Source organism: Neofelis nebulosa, chromosome 11 (genome assembly GCF_028018385.1).
Source record: "Neofelis nebulosa isolate mNeoNeb1 chromosome 11, mNeoNeb1.pri, whole genome shotgun sequence".
Taxonomy (NCBI): Eukaryota; Metazoa; Chordata; class Mammalia; order Carnivora; family Felidae; genus Neofelis; species Neofelis nebulosa.
Window position 1 is genome coordinate 2,429,409 of NC_080792.1, and position 19,392 is coordinate 2,448,800.

At 50.6% G+C, this 19,392-nt stretch overlaps 1 long non-coding RNA gene across 1 annotated transcript in view; it reads right to left on the bottom strand.

Annotated features, from left to right (window-relative positions):
• Positions 1-3,897: 3,897 nt before the first annotated feature.
• The window catches only part of LOC131489879 (uncharacterized), a 40,622-nt gene continuing 25,127 nt past the window's right edge, over positions 3,898-19,392 (bottom strand). The window contains exons 2-3 of the long non-coding RNA XR_009250787.1: positions 8,775-8,982; positions 3,898-4,336 (exon numbers count right to left, since the gene is read on the bottom strand). This is a non-coding gene — a long non-coding RNA (uncharacterized LOC131489879). The remainder of the gene's footprint in view (positions 4,337-8,774; positions 8,983-19,392) is intronic.

A 19,392-nucleotide genomic window follows, 5' to 3' on the forward strand; every position in this document is an offset into this window, starting at 1 on the left:
TGAGTTTAAAAACAGAGATTTCCATTTCGGCAGTAGAAGAAATTCCTTGGGAAGCGCCCACACGGGTGCCAAGCCGGCTGCCGGGCACCCTGGGTGGTGGTCTTGCCCCACACGCTGCTGCCCCTGCCCCCACTCGCGCTCCTCGCTGATCCCATCAGGCCCCTCCAGGCTTCCTTTGGCAGAAATGTGCCCGATGTAATAAAAACAAGAAAATAAGGGCGCCTGGGTGGCTCAGTCGGTTGAGCATCTGACTTCTGCTCAGGTCATGATCTCACGGTCCGTAAGTTCGAGCCCCGCGTCGGGCTCTGTGCTGTCGGTTCAGGGTCTGGAGCCTGCTTGGGATTCTGTCTCCCCCATTCTCTCTCTCTGCCCCTCCCGTGCTCATGCTCTGTCTCTCTCTCTATCAAAAAATGAATAAACGTTAAAAAAAAAAAAGAGAGAAAGAGAGAGAAAATAAACCCAAACTGTACCTTTAACAAAACTGGAGATACCTGTTCCTGCAAATCACCCAACAGGAAGAAGACGGAAGGTGGGGGACAAACCAGAAGACACGGGCACAGCCAGACTGTCAGAGCGTCCGCAGGCAGCGAGAAAGGCCTGGTGTTTGCGGGGGGGATTGGTCCCCGGAGGGACGCTGGTCCCCCCAATTCCCAGGACACTCACTGGCCCTCCCCCCTCGCTTCCCAGAGGCCGGAAACAGATCCCAGGAGAGGCAAGCGGGGAAGAAACGCAGTCTGCTGCCGAGTAACATACAATAGGTGTGCATTACAGGCCTCTGTGCACCTTGTTTGGGGGCTTAGGAAACACCCAGTTGGGCAGAGATGATGAGTATGTTTTTCTCTTCAGGCAGCCGGGAAGATCACTTAGACCGGTGGTTCTCCCCTGGGGGTGGGTCTGTCCTCCCAGAGGATGGCTGTTGTCGGGCGGGGGTGGGGGTGGGGGGTAGGAGGGTAACCACCCTTCGGTGCACAGACAGCCCCCTGCCCAACAAGAATTCTCCAGCCCCAAACATCCAAAACAAAATGCCGTGGTTGAGACGCTCTGCTTTTCGCCCATAAACTTTCTAGCCGATTCCTGGCGACACGGGCTACAAAGTAAGAAATAGAAAAGGGGCAAAAGGGAGAAAGAAGCAGGCTACCCTGTTCCCATGGACACTGCGTATTTTTGTCTGCTTCTGAGTCATAGTAAAGGCAAAGGCTAAAACGGCATGACTAATTCACCGTGAACTCCTGGCTTTTACGCATGAGTAATATCCAAACCCTAAACAGCATAATAAGCTGAGCACAAGGCTTTCTGCGCCAGCACAGACTTAGAGCTTAAAAATATCCAATCTGGTAGAACATGCAGAGAGACAGAGAGAGAGAGAGAGAGAGAGAGAGAGAGAGGGTGGCAAAGCTGTGCTATCAAAATGTGCACATAACCGCAGCCGCCTCAGCCGCCCCGTCACCAGTCCCACCCCCCGTGGGAGCCCGGTCACACCATCCTTGCACCTCATCCGTGGGCAGCAGGAGGCGCTCTCGAGTCCCGGGCTCCCAGAACCACCAGCGGTCAGATGACAAAACCAGGAGGCAGCCAAAAAGACACCGAGCAACCTTCAGCACATGTGACTGAGTGAAAGAGGCCAGTCTCAAAAGGCTGTGAGCCGTGGGTTCCGGCTACATGACATCTGGGGAGAGGCGGAACCGTGGCGACAATGGAAAGATCGGTGGGTGTCAGGGGGTGGGTTAGGGGGAGGGGTAACTAGGCAGAGCACAGAGGAATTCAGGGCGATTGTCACGATGCCGTGACAGTGGATGCACCTCGTTAGACATTCGTCCAAACCCACAGAACGCAGGTGGCCCAGAGCGGCCCTCGTGTAAGCCGTGGACACGGGGTGATGGTGATAGAGCAAGGGGGTTCGGGGGCCCCCGGGGGTGCTGATTACGGGGGAGGCTGTGCATGTTGGGGGGGCAGAGGGTAAATGGAAAACCTCTGCACCTTCCCTCAATTGTGTTGTGAACATAAAACTGCTCTAAAAAGTTGTTTTAATTTAAAAAAAAAAGTTTGTTAAAATAGACTCCGAGCATCCTCCTGACAAAGGTGCATCTTCCAGGCAGAGAGTCCTTACCAGAGCCTCCTGCCTCCGGGGGAAGGACACCCCAGCCCCTCCTAAAGGGGCAGGGGGCACCGAGCGCCACTGATGATGGTCACAGCCCAGGACACAGGCCCAATACACACGACAGAACACCCCCGCCATCCCCACCTCCACAGCAGCAACGCCCCAACGCGGGACCAGCACATTCTGGCTGCAGGGCCACCTGGAGGGCTCCCTGCATGAGGAGGGCTTGGGGAGGCCGAGAGTCAGAGAGCAGAGGAAACCAGGGCCCGACGCGGCTGACGGCTCTGCACTGACGGCCACAGCAAACGTGAGAGCAGAGGAGCCGAAGACCTCGCCCCATAAGCCTATTTACCTCCATCCCCACGGCCAGTCCATCACGTCCAGCTCTCGACAAAAAACTACAAGGCACTAAAAGGAAGGAGCATAATCTGAAGAGACGATCCTCAGGGCCAGACTCAAATCCAGCAGAGACATGGGGATTTTCAGATGGGAACTGTAAAACATCTACAATTAATATGTTGCTTTTTTTTTTTTTAATTCTTTCTAATGTGTGTGTATTTTTTAGAGAGAGAGAGTGCGACCGGGGGAGGGACAGAGAGAGAGGGAGACACAGAATCCAAAGCAGGCTCCAGGCTCCGAGCTGTCAGCCCAGGGCCCGACACGGGGCTTGAACTCAGAGACCGCAAGATCGTGACCTGAGCCGAAGTCGGACGCTTAACTGACTCAGCCACCCAGGTGCCCCACTATGATTGCTATGTTAAGGGCTCTAAAGGAGAAAGTAGGCAACAAACGAGAACATGTGGGTTATGTAAACAGAGAAATCGAAATTCTACGAAAGAATCAAGATGGTGCAATGGACGTCACGAACGTCTTCCACAGGTTCACCTGTAGGCCAGACACAGCCAAGAAAAAACGCAGTGAGCTTCAGAATTGGTCGATAGAAACTTCCCAAACTGAAAGGCAAAGAGGAAAAAGGAGTAAAAACGAACTTTTTCTTTAACACAGCATAACAGCCAAGCACTGGTGGATGATTTTAAAAGGTGTAGCGTGCATGTAATTAGAAACCAGAAAGGAAGATAAGAAAGGACCGCGCAGAAGAAATATTTGAAGTTTCCTAAGATAGACTTGCCTCAGTAGGGACGTTGTGAGTGTCATGAAGGGCGTATTTTAAGCTCTATTAATATTAATTTCTAGAAAGGGTCTGGGGGTGCTGCGGCTGGCTTGTACAGCCCACGAGCTGCAGTTGTCCCAACTGTTTACCGACTCCATGTTCACAGGCTTTCCAAAGTCAATGACAGACACCAAACTGCAGATCCAGAAGCACAGAGATACCCCGGAAGACAAACGCCAAAACAGAAAAATAAAACCCCGACACTTGGGCATACCACATTCAAATGAGAAAACCTTGAAAAATGCCAGAGCGAAAAAATGCTGTGCCTGTAGACGGACAGGGACGATCTCAGCAGATTCCCGCCAGAAACCATGTGGGCGGAGAAGAGCGGAGCAAAATACCGAGAGTGTTGGAAGGAAACACCTACTAACCTGGAATTCTCCATCCAGAAAAGTTACCTTTCAACGATGAAGGAGAAATAAAGGCTTTCTCAGACACATAGGAACCGAGGGAATTCATTTCCAGCAGAACTTCTTTGCACGGAGGGAAAATGACAGAGGTTAGAAAATATGTTTAAAAAAGCGGAGCATCAGAGAAAACATAGATAAAGATAAAATTGCGTATTTTTCTTATTCTTAGTTAATTAGAAGAAAAAAAATGATACAAGACGGGCCAAATTAGCCCAAATATTCAGCAGAAAGTGATTATTTCCAGAGGTTTTTTTTTTTCCCCTCAAACTTAATTGCGGACCAACCGCTGATCATTATGAGGACTTTCGAGTGATGTCAGTGAAAGACACTGACAGCTGCAAATTCACATCCCCTAAGCAGTAAATTTACAAGAATTAGTAACATTAAGAGGCAAACACTGAGAAATCCTCCCTTCCAGACTTAGTTGAGATGAAGCGCTAGCCGTGTAAGCTTCCTCTGAGGAGGGTGAGGCGTTCTGGATGCGGGTGTCAGGGGCCGCTGCACAGGATGGACCACGGAACGTGGTAGAATCACAGTGTTAGATCCGCGGGGCGTCTAACTGAGCACCCGGATGGACGTCCTCCTCTCTCAGATGACAAAACCGAGTCCCGGAGAAGCCGTCTCATTTGCCCACGATCAGGAAAATTCTGCCGGGTGCTGAAGCGTAAAGAAAAGAGGTCACTACCTGCAAACAGCCTGTTGATACACTTGTTACAGCAAATGCTCACTGAACATGATTATCTTGCGAAAGTCTATGCATTTAGAAAAGGGTTTAATGCCAGAGATTACTGTAAGAAATATCTTTAACAGGAGTCGTCATAAGCATAGTATAACATATGCACATACACATATAATACATGCGTGTGGTTGTATACATGCCTGTGTATACACACACACACATATACACATACATATATATGTATATGTATGTATTTATCCGGGTTCCCCTTCAAAGGATTTATATGTGAGTCAAAAGTCAAATAATATATAGCAACTTTGAAGATACGTATGGGAGCACCTGCAGAAACTCAAAAACAACGGGAAGGAGGTGAACACTAAGCCATCTCCCCCACCCTCCAGCTCACACAACAGCCAGCCTCCTCTGTGCCCTCTCCGGGCTGACTATGCCCTCCACTGTGCTGTGATAAGGACACCAGGTGACCCCGCTGCAGCCGATGCCTGGGCCAGAACACAGCGATGACCAGGAACGATGATGCAGGAACGATGACCGTTCCGCATCACACGAACGGTCGAGGGATCCAGGAAAGGCGGACTGACCCCAGAAGAAAGCTGCTGAGGGTATGGGGGTTCTTGGCAAACGTGCATGTTTGCGATGGAAATGAGCCAAGACAAGACGGAGAAAGGGGAAGGAACATCTGAAATTCATTTCAGTTGACCTCATAAATTTTCACGTGGTCTTGATTGAGACAATGGAACATTTTCTCATCAAAAGGCCCAGAGCGCTGGATTTTCATATTGAGCGTGAAATGACACAATGAGAGTTGAGAAACTTATTAGAGGCTTTTTTAGAATAACAATAATTATCACTGCTACTTCATTATACATAGCATTGTTATTTTATTTCCATCATTATTATTTTCCGGAACTTTCTGTTTCGGGTTACCCTGATGGTCTTCAAGTTCTCATTTAGCTGGATGATTGTTTTGTGATTAATGAGGCTTGATCATGGCTGCCTAATGGTTTTCTTATAGATTCCTCAAATTCACCTGAGAATAACTCAGCCCCATGTGAGACACCACAGTGTATTAGGATGTATAGATTTATGTGTTACAGGTACCTGAAAAAAAACCTGCAATGGCCAATTTGGGATGGAATGAGGTGAAATAAGAACCAGCTTGGTGTATACTCTATTCTCCAGGAGTCTGAAGTCCCTCCCCATGAGAAGAAGGCCATGGTGGATGATGCCAAGCAGCTTGGCATGTAAGACATTTTTGTAGTCTTTTTAACGGTGCGGTGGGTTCCGTGCTGCTAGAGATTATCGGTGACTAGTCCATGCCTTCGAAGTAACGATTCCCAGATGAGCCCTCCGCACCTGCACAGGATAAATGATGGACTTTTTTTTTTAATGTTTATTTATTTTTGAATGACAGAGAGAGACAGAGCATGAGTAGGGGAGGGGCAGAGAGAGAGGGAGACACAGAATCCGAAGCAGGCTTCAGACTCCGAGCTGTCAGCACAGAGCTCCACGCGGGTCTCGAACTCACGAGCTGTGAAATCATGACCTGAGCCGAAGTCGGACGCTTAACCGACTGAGAGACACCCAGGTGCCCCTAAATGATGGACTTTTTTATGCATGCACATGGTTATTGTTCACTGGTTACAAGTGTAATTTTGGATGGCTAACTCATATGAAGACTTGAATTCCTCTCCCATTTGTCTACTGGCTGCCTTCAGCCACGCTAATTATGATAGGTCAACTAGAAGCCTGTATAGTTCATGGGACAAGTCAAGAGATCACAACATTCTGCCGCGGCACTCCATCATAATTTGGTATCTGTAGCGAGAGACATTTCAGAGCATTAGGACTCTCATTTTCATGCTGGTGGACAAACAGACATGAACAATGTCCTAGAGATTCTAACTGTACTCACAACAGCACCGCTAAGTATAGTGGATTTTTGACAGGAAAACGTTCCCCAAAAAACATTAACAGGAGTCTACGTGTCATCGAGTTACGACCATGGGAGTAGCCGAAGAATATCTAGATTCCTGGGAACTGGGAAGAGATTGCTGTTTGTACACATCTTGTTTTGTAGATGACACTGTCCCTATAATTGACGCCCGAGTGTCATCTGGCATTTTATGATGTGCAGACCTAGTTTGGTATCTGTCCCATCCTAGTATCTCTAAACAGAGCTAACAGTCAGGAATTTCTCAACCTTGCCATCTGCGAAGCATCTCCCACTTAGTACATTTAGCTCCAAATAGACAATGAAGTACCTTGACAACTGTTGCCTTTTGTGCAAGTAATTAACAATGGGCAATCGCTAGACTCATAACTAGACCCTTTTCAGTGTTTCGTTTGGACTTCCAGTCTCATTATCTTACACTGGGATGATCTGAATATCTCTAGGACCCTCATGAGCCGGATTTCACCGTGGCCAAGCCACCAACATCCCTGGTCTCGTTTAGTGTAATAACGTTCTAGCTGGTCCACCGGCTTCCACCCTTAGCTCCCTGCAGACGACTCAGGAGTGTTTTATAAATTCTGAGTTTCGTTTATCAGAGCCCTCCTCTGTGGTGTCTAGCCAATCCGGGAACTGAGAGCAGACACTGGTAATGACCACGGCTGAGGTCTGCTAGTGAAGGAGAAGCTGAGAGCCTGGTCAGAGGCTTAAAGCTTGTTTCTTTCAAGTGCCCTCGCTTTCAAGCTGAAACAAAGATTTTTTTTTTTTTTTTAACTGCACGCGAAGAACGCTGTCATTAAAATAAGTAGACTAATGCATGATAGGCTGCATACGTTTACTATAATGACTTCCCCTTGCCGATCCCTACTAGAAATGCAACCAGCAGAGACGTTAAGTGGACTAAAGTATATTAGCAATCGGGAGCATGATCCCTTAGCTGTGGAACTTGTGCGAAGTGCCCACGGCCTAAGCAGGTGTTAGGGCTTCAGAGAAATCAGCCATCACAAGAAGAGATGATCAAGAGAAGCCCACATGGCCGCCCGGAGACAATGGTCTATTGAAAGGCAGCTTCAATGGAAGATAATCAGATGATTACATCTGAAATCCTCACAAGGGCTTCTTCAAAGGGGGCTTGAGGCTGGCATCGTCACACTTCGTAGCTGGAGCGCTGCCCCGAGAGCCCGCATCCCCGGATTCTGATTATGAAGACATACGAACCGGGAAGAGAATCAGAAGTGTGCTATTTCAAGTAGACGACAAACACGTCCAGAAATACATGCGATATCTCTTTCCCTCACCCCTGCGTCCGTCAGCAAGTCCTGTGGGTTCCCCAACACATCAAGCATCGCTGCAGAGCCCAGCATGTGAGTAAGTGGCCTTAAAGGCCGGGGGAAGATATAACCAGGGGAAGGTAGAACCAGGGGAAGATACAAAAGTTCGAAGGTGAGGAGGAAGGCCTGGTAGCGAGGACTGTGGGTGTTCACGCCCGGCCGATGGTGTGGCGTGCCCGGTCCCGCCTCCAAACACCAGCCGCAGATGCCAGGCCAGCTGGACAAGAGCCGTGGCAGCGGGTCAGGGCGCTGACCGCTGACCGAAGACCCAGGCCCCGTCCCCGGGGGCTCCCGCTCCGCAGGTCTGGAGGTGGCCAGCGTCTGGATTTGTTTTGTGCATATTCCTTTGTGACTGAGCGATGCCTCAGAAGGAGCCTTGGGCCTGGAATCGGGGGACATGGGTTCGGGTGCAGACGGCGACCACTCAGGTAAACTTGAGCAAAATATTTCACTCTTTGAGCCTCAGTTTCTCCCTTTAGATAAACACACTTTACGTACCTGTCTGATTTACAGGGGACGCCCTTACTGTTACCAGCGACCATATAGTATTAACCACTACTTACTTCCGTTATCGGTATTAGCTTTATTTAACAGGTGATATTTACTGAGAACTTGCCACGTGCATTAGCTCATTAAGTTCCCCCCGGAACGCTATGAACCAAATATGAGCACGTCCAACTTATAGGTCAAAAGAGAGTAAGTGACCCAGTTTTGAGACAATTACGATGAAATCCCACTACCTGCATGTGTTGACTCTAACGGTAAAGGCGGGCCTGACTCGGTAAGATCTTCCCTTCCAGCTCTCTGCCTGCCTTGTGCTGGTTGCACGTTCGACACACGGCCCTCTCCTCTAATTAGAACCAGTCTCCTTCCAGCAACACCTAGTCCTGCTGTGAAGATGCTGATGCCTCAGGAGCGACGCTTCTCCTTTTCCGTCCCAAGGGCCCCTGAGCCGAATCGCCATGGCAGCCACACCTCGCCCTGCCTGGGGGATCCCGACGTGACACATCCGATCTTAATCCCACAGACGGCAGCTTCAACCCCGCGGCTTCCGAGCTTGGCACTTGGCGAAGCAACAAATCGGTTTTATTTATAAGCCAGCCACCAGTCACTCACCAGGACGAGGTCACCTCGTTGTCAGTCTAGAAAACCCTTTTTGCTGAGCCACCAGACCGAGAGCAGGGCTCCGGGGGCAGCTTCGCCACCAAGGGACATTGCGCGACGGCTGGAGACGTTTGTGGTTGTCCCCACTGTGCGTGTGTTCTGACATCTCGTGGGTGGAGGCCAGGGGCACTGCTACACGTCCTGCGACCTCCAGGACGCCCTGCAACAGAGAATAATGGGTCCCGAATGTGACGAGAGCCCAGGGTGAGATGCCCTGTGTCAGGACCGCCCTGCACGCGCCCACCCTGCAGCCGTCCCCCGGCAATGGGACAGACGCCACAAGTGTCCATTCACCGGGCTCCAGCGGGTGTCTCTGGGGCATGCATTTTGCCTTTCTGGAACCCTACACAGTTGCTAACTCACAACTACGCAGCATATGGTGTATCGCCCCGTCCAGAATAGGCGCTGATAAACATGAGGTGTTTGAATAAATACTGTTACGTTACGTGACCTCTAATGCCATTGATGTTATGAAGACACTGATCCCGTGACAAGCTAACATGTCCGCTGCAGGGCTAAATCAGAAGTAGGACGAGAAGAAAAATGTCAGTATTCCCATTCCAAAGACAGGAGTTCAAACCTCTATATAAGGCATCTTTTTTTTGTTGTTATTTATTTACTTTGAGAGAAAATGAGGATAAGTAGGGGAAGAGCAGAGAAGAGACAGAATCCCAAACAGTCTCCGTGCTGTCTGCACAGAGCCCAATGTGGGGCTCGAACTCACGAACCGTGAGATCATCACCTGAGCCGAGATCAAGAGTCAGATGCTTAAGTGACCGAGCCCCCCAGGAGCCCCATGGCATCTTTTTTTTTAATATGAAAATCACCTAAACGATTACCATTAAAATGACAAAAATGAATCTTAGGAAAGGGAAACAGTTAACTTTGCCGAGAATTTCACCAGCCAAGTGCAAGGAGACCCTCAGCATTGCTTCTGTGGAGAGTGAGGGCGCTGGCCTTCCCTCCCGCCTCCCCGTGTCCTGCGGGGCTGCGGTGGCTGTCCTGCTGTGGCTCCATGCGGTACCCACACCGAGGGTCTGCGCACTTCAGAGGACAGGACGACGACACGATACCCGAGTCAAGGGTGAGTGCGCGGTGAGGCAGGTGAGGGCTGCAGAGGCACAGAGAAGCGGGAGGTGCCCCTTGACAGAGGGGGACCCCTCCCCGCGAGACCCTGACTCCTTGCAGTGTGAGGTCAATGCCCAGAACAATGACCGTCAGCTCAGGCATCCCCCGGGGACGGCCAGCGCCCCCCTCCTGCCTCCTGACTTCCCACCGCCCACCTTCCCAAGGACGGGAAGCCAACATGACCGTCACCAGCCTCTGCTGTGGCCGGCACACCTGCCACCTGCTCTGGGGCAGGATAACAATGCAGCCCCGGGGCCCCGGTCACTTGCCGTGGAAACGTGGGCCAGAGGCTGAACCTCTGGAGCCTCAGTTTCCCCTCCTGCAAGGTGGGGATCAGATGCCCCGCAGGACATTCCCACAATACGCGACACGGCAAGTGTGAGATGTGCGGTGAGCGCTCAAAAACGGTGGCCGTTTCTCCTCTCCGCGGCTGTCCCCATGACAAGAAAACTAGAGTTTCAGCAGGAGCAGGCCCAGAGCTCGGCCACCTACTGGCCACGTAACCTTGGGCCCCAAGCCCCGGGCGTCCTGTCCGTCCCCAGACGCAAACCATCCTGCCTTCCCATCAGCAGAATGATGTGAGGCATGTGCACAGCGCCTGGTGCATAATAAAGGACTCGAGGACGAGGGTTACTAGTGTCTTACGGACAGGACGGGTCTACTGACGTTGTCCAAATGCACGCATCCAATCAGCGCTCACTCGTCATCTTGAGGCAGTGAGAACACCATGGAGAGACAGAGTACGTAAAAGGAGCAGGCTCAACCCTTAAGGGGACACGTCGACGGGCATTTAAAACCTAGAACGTGGATATCAGATTCTGGAACTACTGCTGACTGGGACTGCGGCCCTGGCAAAGTCTCTGACCTCGTTTTTCTCATCTGGAAAGCCCCCTCTTGAAAATGAAATGGAACCACACTTGTAAATCACCAGGCACATTGCCCGGTACCCCGTGAGCGTCCTATAAATAGCCGCCACGGCATTCCCACGGGTATTCCTATCACTACAATGATTGTTATCATTGAGGAAGCAAGTTGCTGCACTCGCTCGGACCCTTGCAGACGTAAACCAGGAAGATGGATTTCGTAGTGGATTCAGCCGCAGAGGAAAGTTCTGGCTTCACGCGACCCGCAAGCCTGCGGCAGGGTGGACTCAGCACAGCTGAACCCTGGCAATAAAACGATCTCCCGGGATCTCACCCTCGTTCTATTTATTGCCTGTGTCTCTTAGTCTCTGCTTGAAACAATTCTCTTATGGGAAGATATCCTTCATGTTAAAAGGAAACTAGCATCTAGGAAACTCAGAATTTTATCCTCCAAGTTACCATGACATACACGCACACGCACAGACACGCACGCACACACACACACACTCTAGGAAGGCCTCTCCTTCTCCCACATGGAAGGGCCACTGCCAGGCCTGGGCTGGGCGATCCCTGGGGTCCGGGAAAGCATAATCCAATCGGGCAGGTCTGTGTCACTGGCCCCAGAGTCCCTCCGGGGACAGAAGACCACCATTGGCATCACCTTGAGAGTCACTGGGCTAAGGGGGACAATGGCTCCCCAGAGGCAAGGGATTGGAACAGTTGGAAAAGGAGCCCATGTTAGCGAAGGACACAAATAAACATAGAAAAGGGACATTATGTGGGGAGGTAACAAGGGCCCAAAGCAGCGAGTAGCAGAGACCCTGAGAGCCTCCTGGGAGACACGATGAAAAGCCACCCACTTACCCCTCTCCAGGGCGAGTGCCCACAACATTCAGCTCAGCGTGAGTGTGACCAGAGTTCTGGTCGCTGCCAATCTTATCCCCAAGGATTTTACAAAGCTCTAAAATCGAACACTGGACAGCCATCCTCCACAGACACTTTATAAATAAAGTCCATCAAACTCTTACTATTCGAGTTAAAGTAGTTTTCTATCTCTTCATTTGAAAGTATTGTAGTAAATACTAAGCGTGTCTGTGAATTGGCTGTACTCCCACTTGGGTAAGTTGATCTGATTCTGCAATTAAAATACACATCCCACACTTTAACTTTTTTATCACCCCCGGACCGGAGAGACAGGCAGGGAATAGACAGTCCCTGTCTCCCAACCCCTTTTCCCAGCACGGATGATAAGGCTTTGCAGATAAATATGCAACATATCATGCCAACTCTCCGCAAAAGCACAGAAGTCCCCCAAAGGCTTACTGACGGCAATAAAATGCCGCATCCTACTTAGCGCGTGATGCTAGCGGTTGAGAATTTTGCACTTTGGGGTGGAAGAGGGTCTTATTTTAAGAATAATTCCACTTAAACAGGATCCTGAACGGGGAGGCTCATTCTGATGACAAAGGTCTCGCGACAAAGGTCCAAATCCCCTCCGTTTCCGGCTGCCAGGACCCGTCAGTGCTGGGCTGTCTCCATCCCTGGATCCGGGGGGGCCTCGAACTCAGCGCGTCTGAACACCCATCAGCTCAAGGTCACAGGGGAGGGGCTGCCTTTCTTCCTCGTCCCCGGGGGAGCGGTAGACCCCCACCACCCTGCCTCCCCAGGCGGAGCTCTGGCAAGCCCGAGCTGCCGAAGGACGCCCAGCACCCACTCCGGCTGCACGTGGTAAACTCCACCCCCCAACCCCGCCACCCTTTTAGCTGGAAACCTCACGCTTTCCACCTGGATGGCAGCATTTAATGTCTACTCTTGGGTCTGGTCTCCCGGGTCTCAATCCTGTGAGCAAGAGGGCCTTAGCATTCCCCTCCCATTGACGTAACCTCAGACAGGCCTCTTCCTGAGGCTGGGCCCCGACCCTTTGCTTAGAGCACTGACTTCAGAAAATGTGTCATTGCACATTCTTTCTCTACCCTTTTGAGGTGTAAATCTTTGTAAAAGCCTCTGCCAGTTGTACGAGCCAGGAAATGTCTTTCTCGAGGACTCGGGGCCAGCCCTTTGGAACATCACCCTGGGGGCACCTGGGTGGCTCGGTCAGTTAAGTGTCCGACTTGGTCTCGTCTCATGTCATGATCTCACAGTTTGCGAGTTCGAGCCCCACGTTGGGGTCTGTGCTAACGGCATGGAGCCTGCTTGAGGTTCTCTCTCTCTTTCTCTCTCTCTCTGCCCCTCCCCAGCTCCTGCTGTGTCCTCTGTCTCTCTCAATAAATAAACTTTAAAAAAAAAGAAAGGTTACCCTCAAGGAATGTAGCCCCCCACCCCCCCACCTCTGCAGAGCCCCTAAATTCCATGGGCGCCTTGCTTCAAGTTGCAAAAACTGCGTCCTCTAACAAAGAAACAAGGAGGTTTACAAGGTGAGGCCAGCTGGTGAATGCAGGTGGCTTATGTGGCATCCGTGTCCCTCCCACCTGTGGTCTCGTGGCACGGAGCTCAGTCTGCCTCCCTCCTCTGTAGCAACGGCTCGGAATAAAATCTCCCTTGCCTGCTCCACCCTGTCCAGTACAATTGCCGCTTTGACACCTGGGGACCTTTAGACACGGAGGCGCCTGGCACACCTTGGAACCGTCTGGTGGGCCTGCCCGAGCTTGGGGTTCCCCATTATCGCAACGGACCAAGACGGTCGAGAAGCACGCCCTCATCTCAGTGCTCCCCACGGCATCCTCGCTGGCCTGTCCGTGCACAGCCACGTAAGCAAGGTGGGCTGTGGGTGAGGGGCCCGCCCGAGATGTTTCTCAGGGGAGGAGGGCTGGGCATTTTCTCGGGAACCGTGACGTGTGCCTTCTGGTGGCCGGGTCCGTCCGTCCTGCTTAGGTTCTGGATACAAGCTCGGCTTGCGGTCCTCTAACATACTGTTGAAACAGTACTAACAAGTCGGGCAGTGCCGAGAGCCTGTCCTCTGGGGGCCTTGAACCTCTCCCACTGTTCCGCTTCCCTTGCCTCTCTCTGGTCTTCTCGGGTGCCCTCCATGAGCGCCTTGGGACCAAGACTCCATGTGCCCCTGACAGACCGACTGCTGGACGGATGTGCTCCGTGAGCCACGGGCCACACAAGCCTTCCTCCAAAACAGGGCATTGGATCCCCACGTAGATTATCGCTGTCAGCCAGGACACGGGAACTGCCCCGTTGCACGTGTGGTGGCGTTTGAGCGAAGGCTGTCTGTGAGGCCCGTGCACCCCACCGGTCAGCTGGGCCTCTGGAGCGTGCGTCATCTGATGGGCTGGGTGAGGGCCCTCGGTGTCCCTCCCCCAGAGAACGTTTGTTTGCATAAAAGCCAACTCCGTGCGCGTGTTTGACCAGAGACGCCAGGCTCTCCGGGCACAAGTGGCCCGTGGGGCACAGACAGAACAAAGAGGCGTTTCCGCAAGGGGTCATGAGCCCATCCGGTGACAGGGCTGGGGTCCCTCCCTGAGCAGGAAAGTCCCTCTGAAGGGACTTTCATGTTTGGGGATTCTTGGCGTTCATGTTCTAGCACTGGCTTAAAAATCTGCAGGGGCACATTACCGAGTTTCTTTGTGCCTTGACTGCCCCACATGCCGGAGCTTTGGTCCCCAATTGGCCGGGAGTCACCCTAAATAGGACTCACCCCAACGCTCACCCCTGTCTCCACAGTCACTCACCCACTGACCTTCACTTTCTGTCCAGGATCCGGTAATCATTCCCCGATTCGCTTTTGTACCACATCCCCCTGCAATCCACACTTAACCATATTCCCTTTTCTTAAACCCAGATCCACTTGTGTCCCTTCCCTGGTTCTGTCACCACCCAAGGCTTCGCCGGGCAGAGAATGACCGTGGCCTGGCCCGGCCAGCCTCCACATCGGCCCCTGTTCCCAGAGCCTTCCGCTGAGCTCCCGCCACCATCAGATAGCTCAAACACACCTGAACAGCTCACGCCGGACCCCCAATTTGAATGTTCAAGATGCATTTGAGTTTTCAAAGCCCTGCTTGGTCTCTGGCCCATCTTATGATCCTGCTTTTACCGCCCTCAAAAAGTTGCAGAGCAGCTTTGACCAGAAGAGGAAACTGCAGAGTTTAAGGTCTTGGACATGGGTTCTGTTCTCACTCTTTCCTGCGCGAAGAACACTTACCATGAGATCTACCCTTATAACAAATTTTAGGAGCCCCTCCCACAGTTGGACCACGGATGTCTGACCCACTCATCTTATTTAAGACTTTATGCATTTGACTATCATCTCCCCCTTTCCCTCACCAGCCGCCGGCCGCCCCCCTTCCCCTCTTTGATTCTAGGAATGTGACCACTTCCGATCAGTCCTCTAAGCGGAATCAAGCAGCGTTGGTCTTTCTGTCACTGGCTCATTTCACTTAGCATCATGTCCCCAAGGTTCGTTCCTGCTCTTGAATATTGCAGAGTCTCCTTCTTTTTCAAACACTTACTGTATTTTATTTTTATTTTAGAGAGAGAGAGCATGCACGAGTGGGGGAGAGGGGAAGAGAGAGAGGGCGAAAGAATCCCAAACAGGCTCCACATTCGGCGCAGAGCTGACTCGAGACTCAAACTCACGAGCTGTCAGATCATGACCTGGGCCAAAGGCAAGAGTTGGACGCTCAGCCGGCTGAATCGCCCAGGTGCCCTGAATTTACGTCTTTTTTAAAGCTACATAGTATTCCACTGTTTGGATATACCGTGTCTTATTTCCTCGTTCATCTGTAGGTGAACGGTTAGGTTGTTCCCATATCTTAGCTGTGGGGAACGTTGCTGCAGCAAACACCAGAGTGCTGATATCTCTTTGAGATCCTGTTTTCAGTCCTTCCGGATAAATACCCTGAACCATACGGTAGTTCTGTGTTTAATGCGTGGGGGACCCTCCGCACCGTTCTCCAGAGAGGCCGCAACGTCGACGTTCACGTCGTCAGTGCACAAAGGGTTGTGGTGTCCCCACATCCTCCACCTGCCCTAAGGTCCAGCCCACGGGGAAGGCGAGACGTTAGGGTTCACTGAATGCAGAAGAGGGGTCACGAGACCCGAGTCCGACCGCGCACGGGCCTGAAGCAGCCAGACCCCCATACCTTCTCGTTTATAGAATGCTCCTGACGATATCCTGCTTGTAAAGAGGTCCTCAGGGACCAAGTGACCCGATGTGCCCAGGGACCCAGGACAGATGTCACAGGCACAGAGTTAGCTCTGCAACAATGACATTTTTTTTCTCTGAAATTGAAGGTAGGCCTCAAAGCTCACCGTGCGCGTTAAAGGGGTGTTGTTCCTGGGAACAATTTTTGGTCAAGTCAAGAATGTTTCCCCATTGTCTCCCCTTCCGTCTGGGGGAGGCGAGGCCCCCAGGGGAGAGCTGTGTCTAGTCTGTGGCCACCGGCATCTGGGCCGTCGTCCTCACTAACTCGAGCTCACAGGGCTGAGGGAAGGGGCGCTGGCCTCCACCCCCAGGCTGCCCGAGCCCATGCTAGTGTAGACCCGGTGTGCCCTGGAGGTAGACACACCTGCTGGGGCCTGAAGCTACAACAGTGGGGCGTCTCTGAGAAAGAGTCATCACTGCGAATAGCAACTCAGGTACAGGGCCCAGAAAGGAGTTCGTAGATGGAGGGGCCCTAATGCTCAAGCGTTGAGGGTTTTTGGAAAACGCACGTCTGCATAAGAGTTGGGCGCAAAGTCACATGACCCTCAATGTTTCCTCTACAAAGCAGGGATGATGACATCTTCTTCACAGGGCGTTTTAAGTATTAAATGTGGTATTCCTCAGTGCCGACCCACAGAAAGTACCCAAAAGGTGAAAAGTGCCATCACAAATGCCGAGGACACGGACGGCCGGTTACCCCAGCTCGTCACGGGCTCCATGGAGAAGGAAGATGTGAGACGGCTTCGGGCAGATTCCGGGGGAGACAGAACAGACATCTCAGCACAGAAGACGGGGCCCAGGGAGGAGCAGACCGCCGACAAGTCTCTGCAGATTCAGAGATAAGGTGATCACAGCGTGATTGCTGAGACGGTCGAGAAGCTGGGCAGGCACCTGATTCCATCACCCGTGACCCCGGTTTCCAGGAGCGCGCCAGCCGTGGGCCGTGGCCTGAACGGTCTCACCCGGTGGGAACCAGCCTGGGGGAAGGACGTTTCCAACCACCTGGGGATTTAGAACCAGTTAGGGATTTACAACAAGCCAGGGTTAAGGAAGGTGGATGTAGAAGAGCAGTAGACGAGGTTGCACACTGGTTGCGAAAGTCGAATCGAGGACACACGCTTGTTGCCAGTGGACAGCGCCATGACTCTTCCTGAACAGATGCTTGGTGACCACCGTGGTGATGGCTGGGGTGACAACACAGCTCCAGGGACTCACTCCCCAAGGGCCCAGGCTCCAGAAATTCAGGAACAGAGTCGCCTGTGTTCCTCTAATAACATCTCGTAATCTACCAGAAGGCAACCCCCTTTCAGAGATAAGACACTCAGGTGGGGAGTAGGGTCCAAATCGAGCCTGGGCATCGCTAACGTGCATCTATAAGTGGGTAGAATTGGGAAAGACAAGTCTGGATCTTCAAAGCAGGGTCGTGGAAGTTATGACAGCTTAGGATACACACGGCGAGGTGGTAAATGCATGAAGAATTACAATGTCCCATGGAGATGAAAATTTGAACTATGAAATCACGATCAATAAAATGATAACTTCCTATTATCCTTCCCTTAGCCATATGAAAAGTTGACACTTTTAGTATGTTTTCTCCAAATTACTCTTGCATTTAAAACTTGTGTTCACGCTCACAGTCCTATAAAAGCTGACTTCACCATTTGGAAGGAGGGAGCTAAATTTTAAATATCACAGTTACTATCAGTTCCAATCACAGCATCGTGCACACAAGGAACACCTTGAGCTTCTTGTATAAGCAAAAATATTGAACGTAGCTACATATCTTTGAGAGAAGTCTTTTATCTCAAGATGTTGCTTGTGAAGGTCCTTGAACGGCCCAAGAAAACACATCACAGCCTGTGTTGCTACACACGGATGAGAGACTGGAGGAGTGCTCGTGCATAAATGCCCTTTTGCGTCTACCTCCGTGTGAAATTCTGTGGGAACAAGTAAGTCAAGCATATTTTTTAAAAAATATTTCTTCTTGACGTTTACAGGGAGAATCTACGTTCTGAGAAAAATCATCGCACAACTCAAGCAATTAGCTCACAGAAAAATGGCATTCTTAGAAAAGTACACAGACCGTGTTAGTTTGCTTTAGAAACGCCAACGTTTTTTTACAAATAACGAAGCATCATACATTGGCACAAACAACCTTGTTCTATACGACTCAGCATATGGGGGCTCAACAAGCATTTGCTCAAACCCTGGGATGGAAATCCTATCTGGGTTTGCAGATACCCCGGTGACCTACCTTTATAGCTTATAACTATATTAAAAAAATTTTTTTAATCAATTCATATTCTCTAAACCAGGGCAAAGCACAGAAGAGGGGACTCCTCATTTTTTAAAATGCTTTATCTTTACTTATTTACATATCTCCTCTTTCAAGAAAAGGACTTTGAGATGAATCACCACAAAACAAGTATATAATAAAGTAGCAAAACAAAACTTAAAAACGGGAACAGTGATCAAATAAAACTATCAGGTGTTCCCTCTACCCTCTGCATTTATTGTTAGCGCTCAGAGGCGAGAACCATTAAAGAAAAAAAACACGTAAAATAATTATTTTTAAGGTAAATCTAAAGTAGGTCAAACGTCTCTCCACTGAGAAGGCGGTGACTTTATTTGAGGTAGGTGCCATTTTATGGAAAAATAAAATTAAGTAGCTAACTCAAATCTACACCTAAGTTAAATACCCCAGAGGCTATTAATGGATGTAAACGAAGGTGGTCTGTCCATAAACTAGAGTCCATGTGGCCAATGCACAGGGATGAACTCCCTATTCGTGCCACAGCATGAATGAACATCAGAAGCACTGGGCTGCAGGAAAGAAAGCAGCCACAGAACATCACGGATGATATGCTTCCACTTATAGGAGATGGCCACAACAGGCAGGTCCACAAAGATAGAAAGTGGACCCATGGCTGCCCAGGGCAGGGTGCAGGGAGGGCACATAGGGAGTGTCTGCTCATGGGCAGGCTTTTATTTCCTGGTGTGATGAAAATGTTCTAAAATTAGATCACAGTGATGGTAAATATACTAAAAATCATTGACCCGAACACTTCAAAGCAAGATTTGACTGCAAGTAAATCCTATGTCTGCAAAGCTTTTTTTTTTTTTTTTTTTTCACTATAGTTATAAGCTCTAAAGGTAGGTCACCAGGGTATCTGCAAACCCAGGTAGGATTTCCTTCCCAGTGTCTGAGCAAATGCTTATTGAGTCCCCATATGCTGAGTCATATAGAACAAGACAGGATTCTTTTCAGCTGGAAAGACTTTCAAACCAAATGCTACCTGTGTCTCACCCAGAGGAAGGAAAACCTCAGTGGATCCCATGGAACACTGTATTCTAAGCAACGTGATTTTCTCCTTGTGCCCACCAAGAAGAGTAATCCCCCCATAGCTAAAGAAGTGAGTTGTCCTGTGAA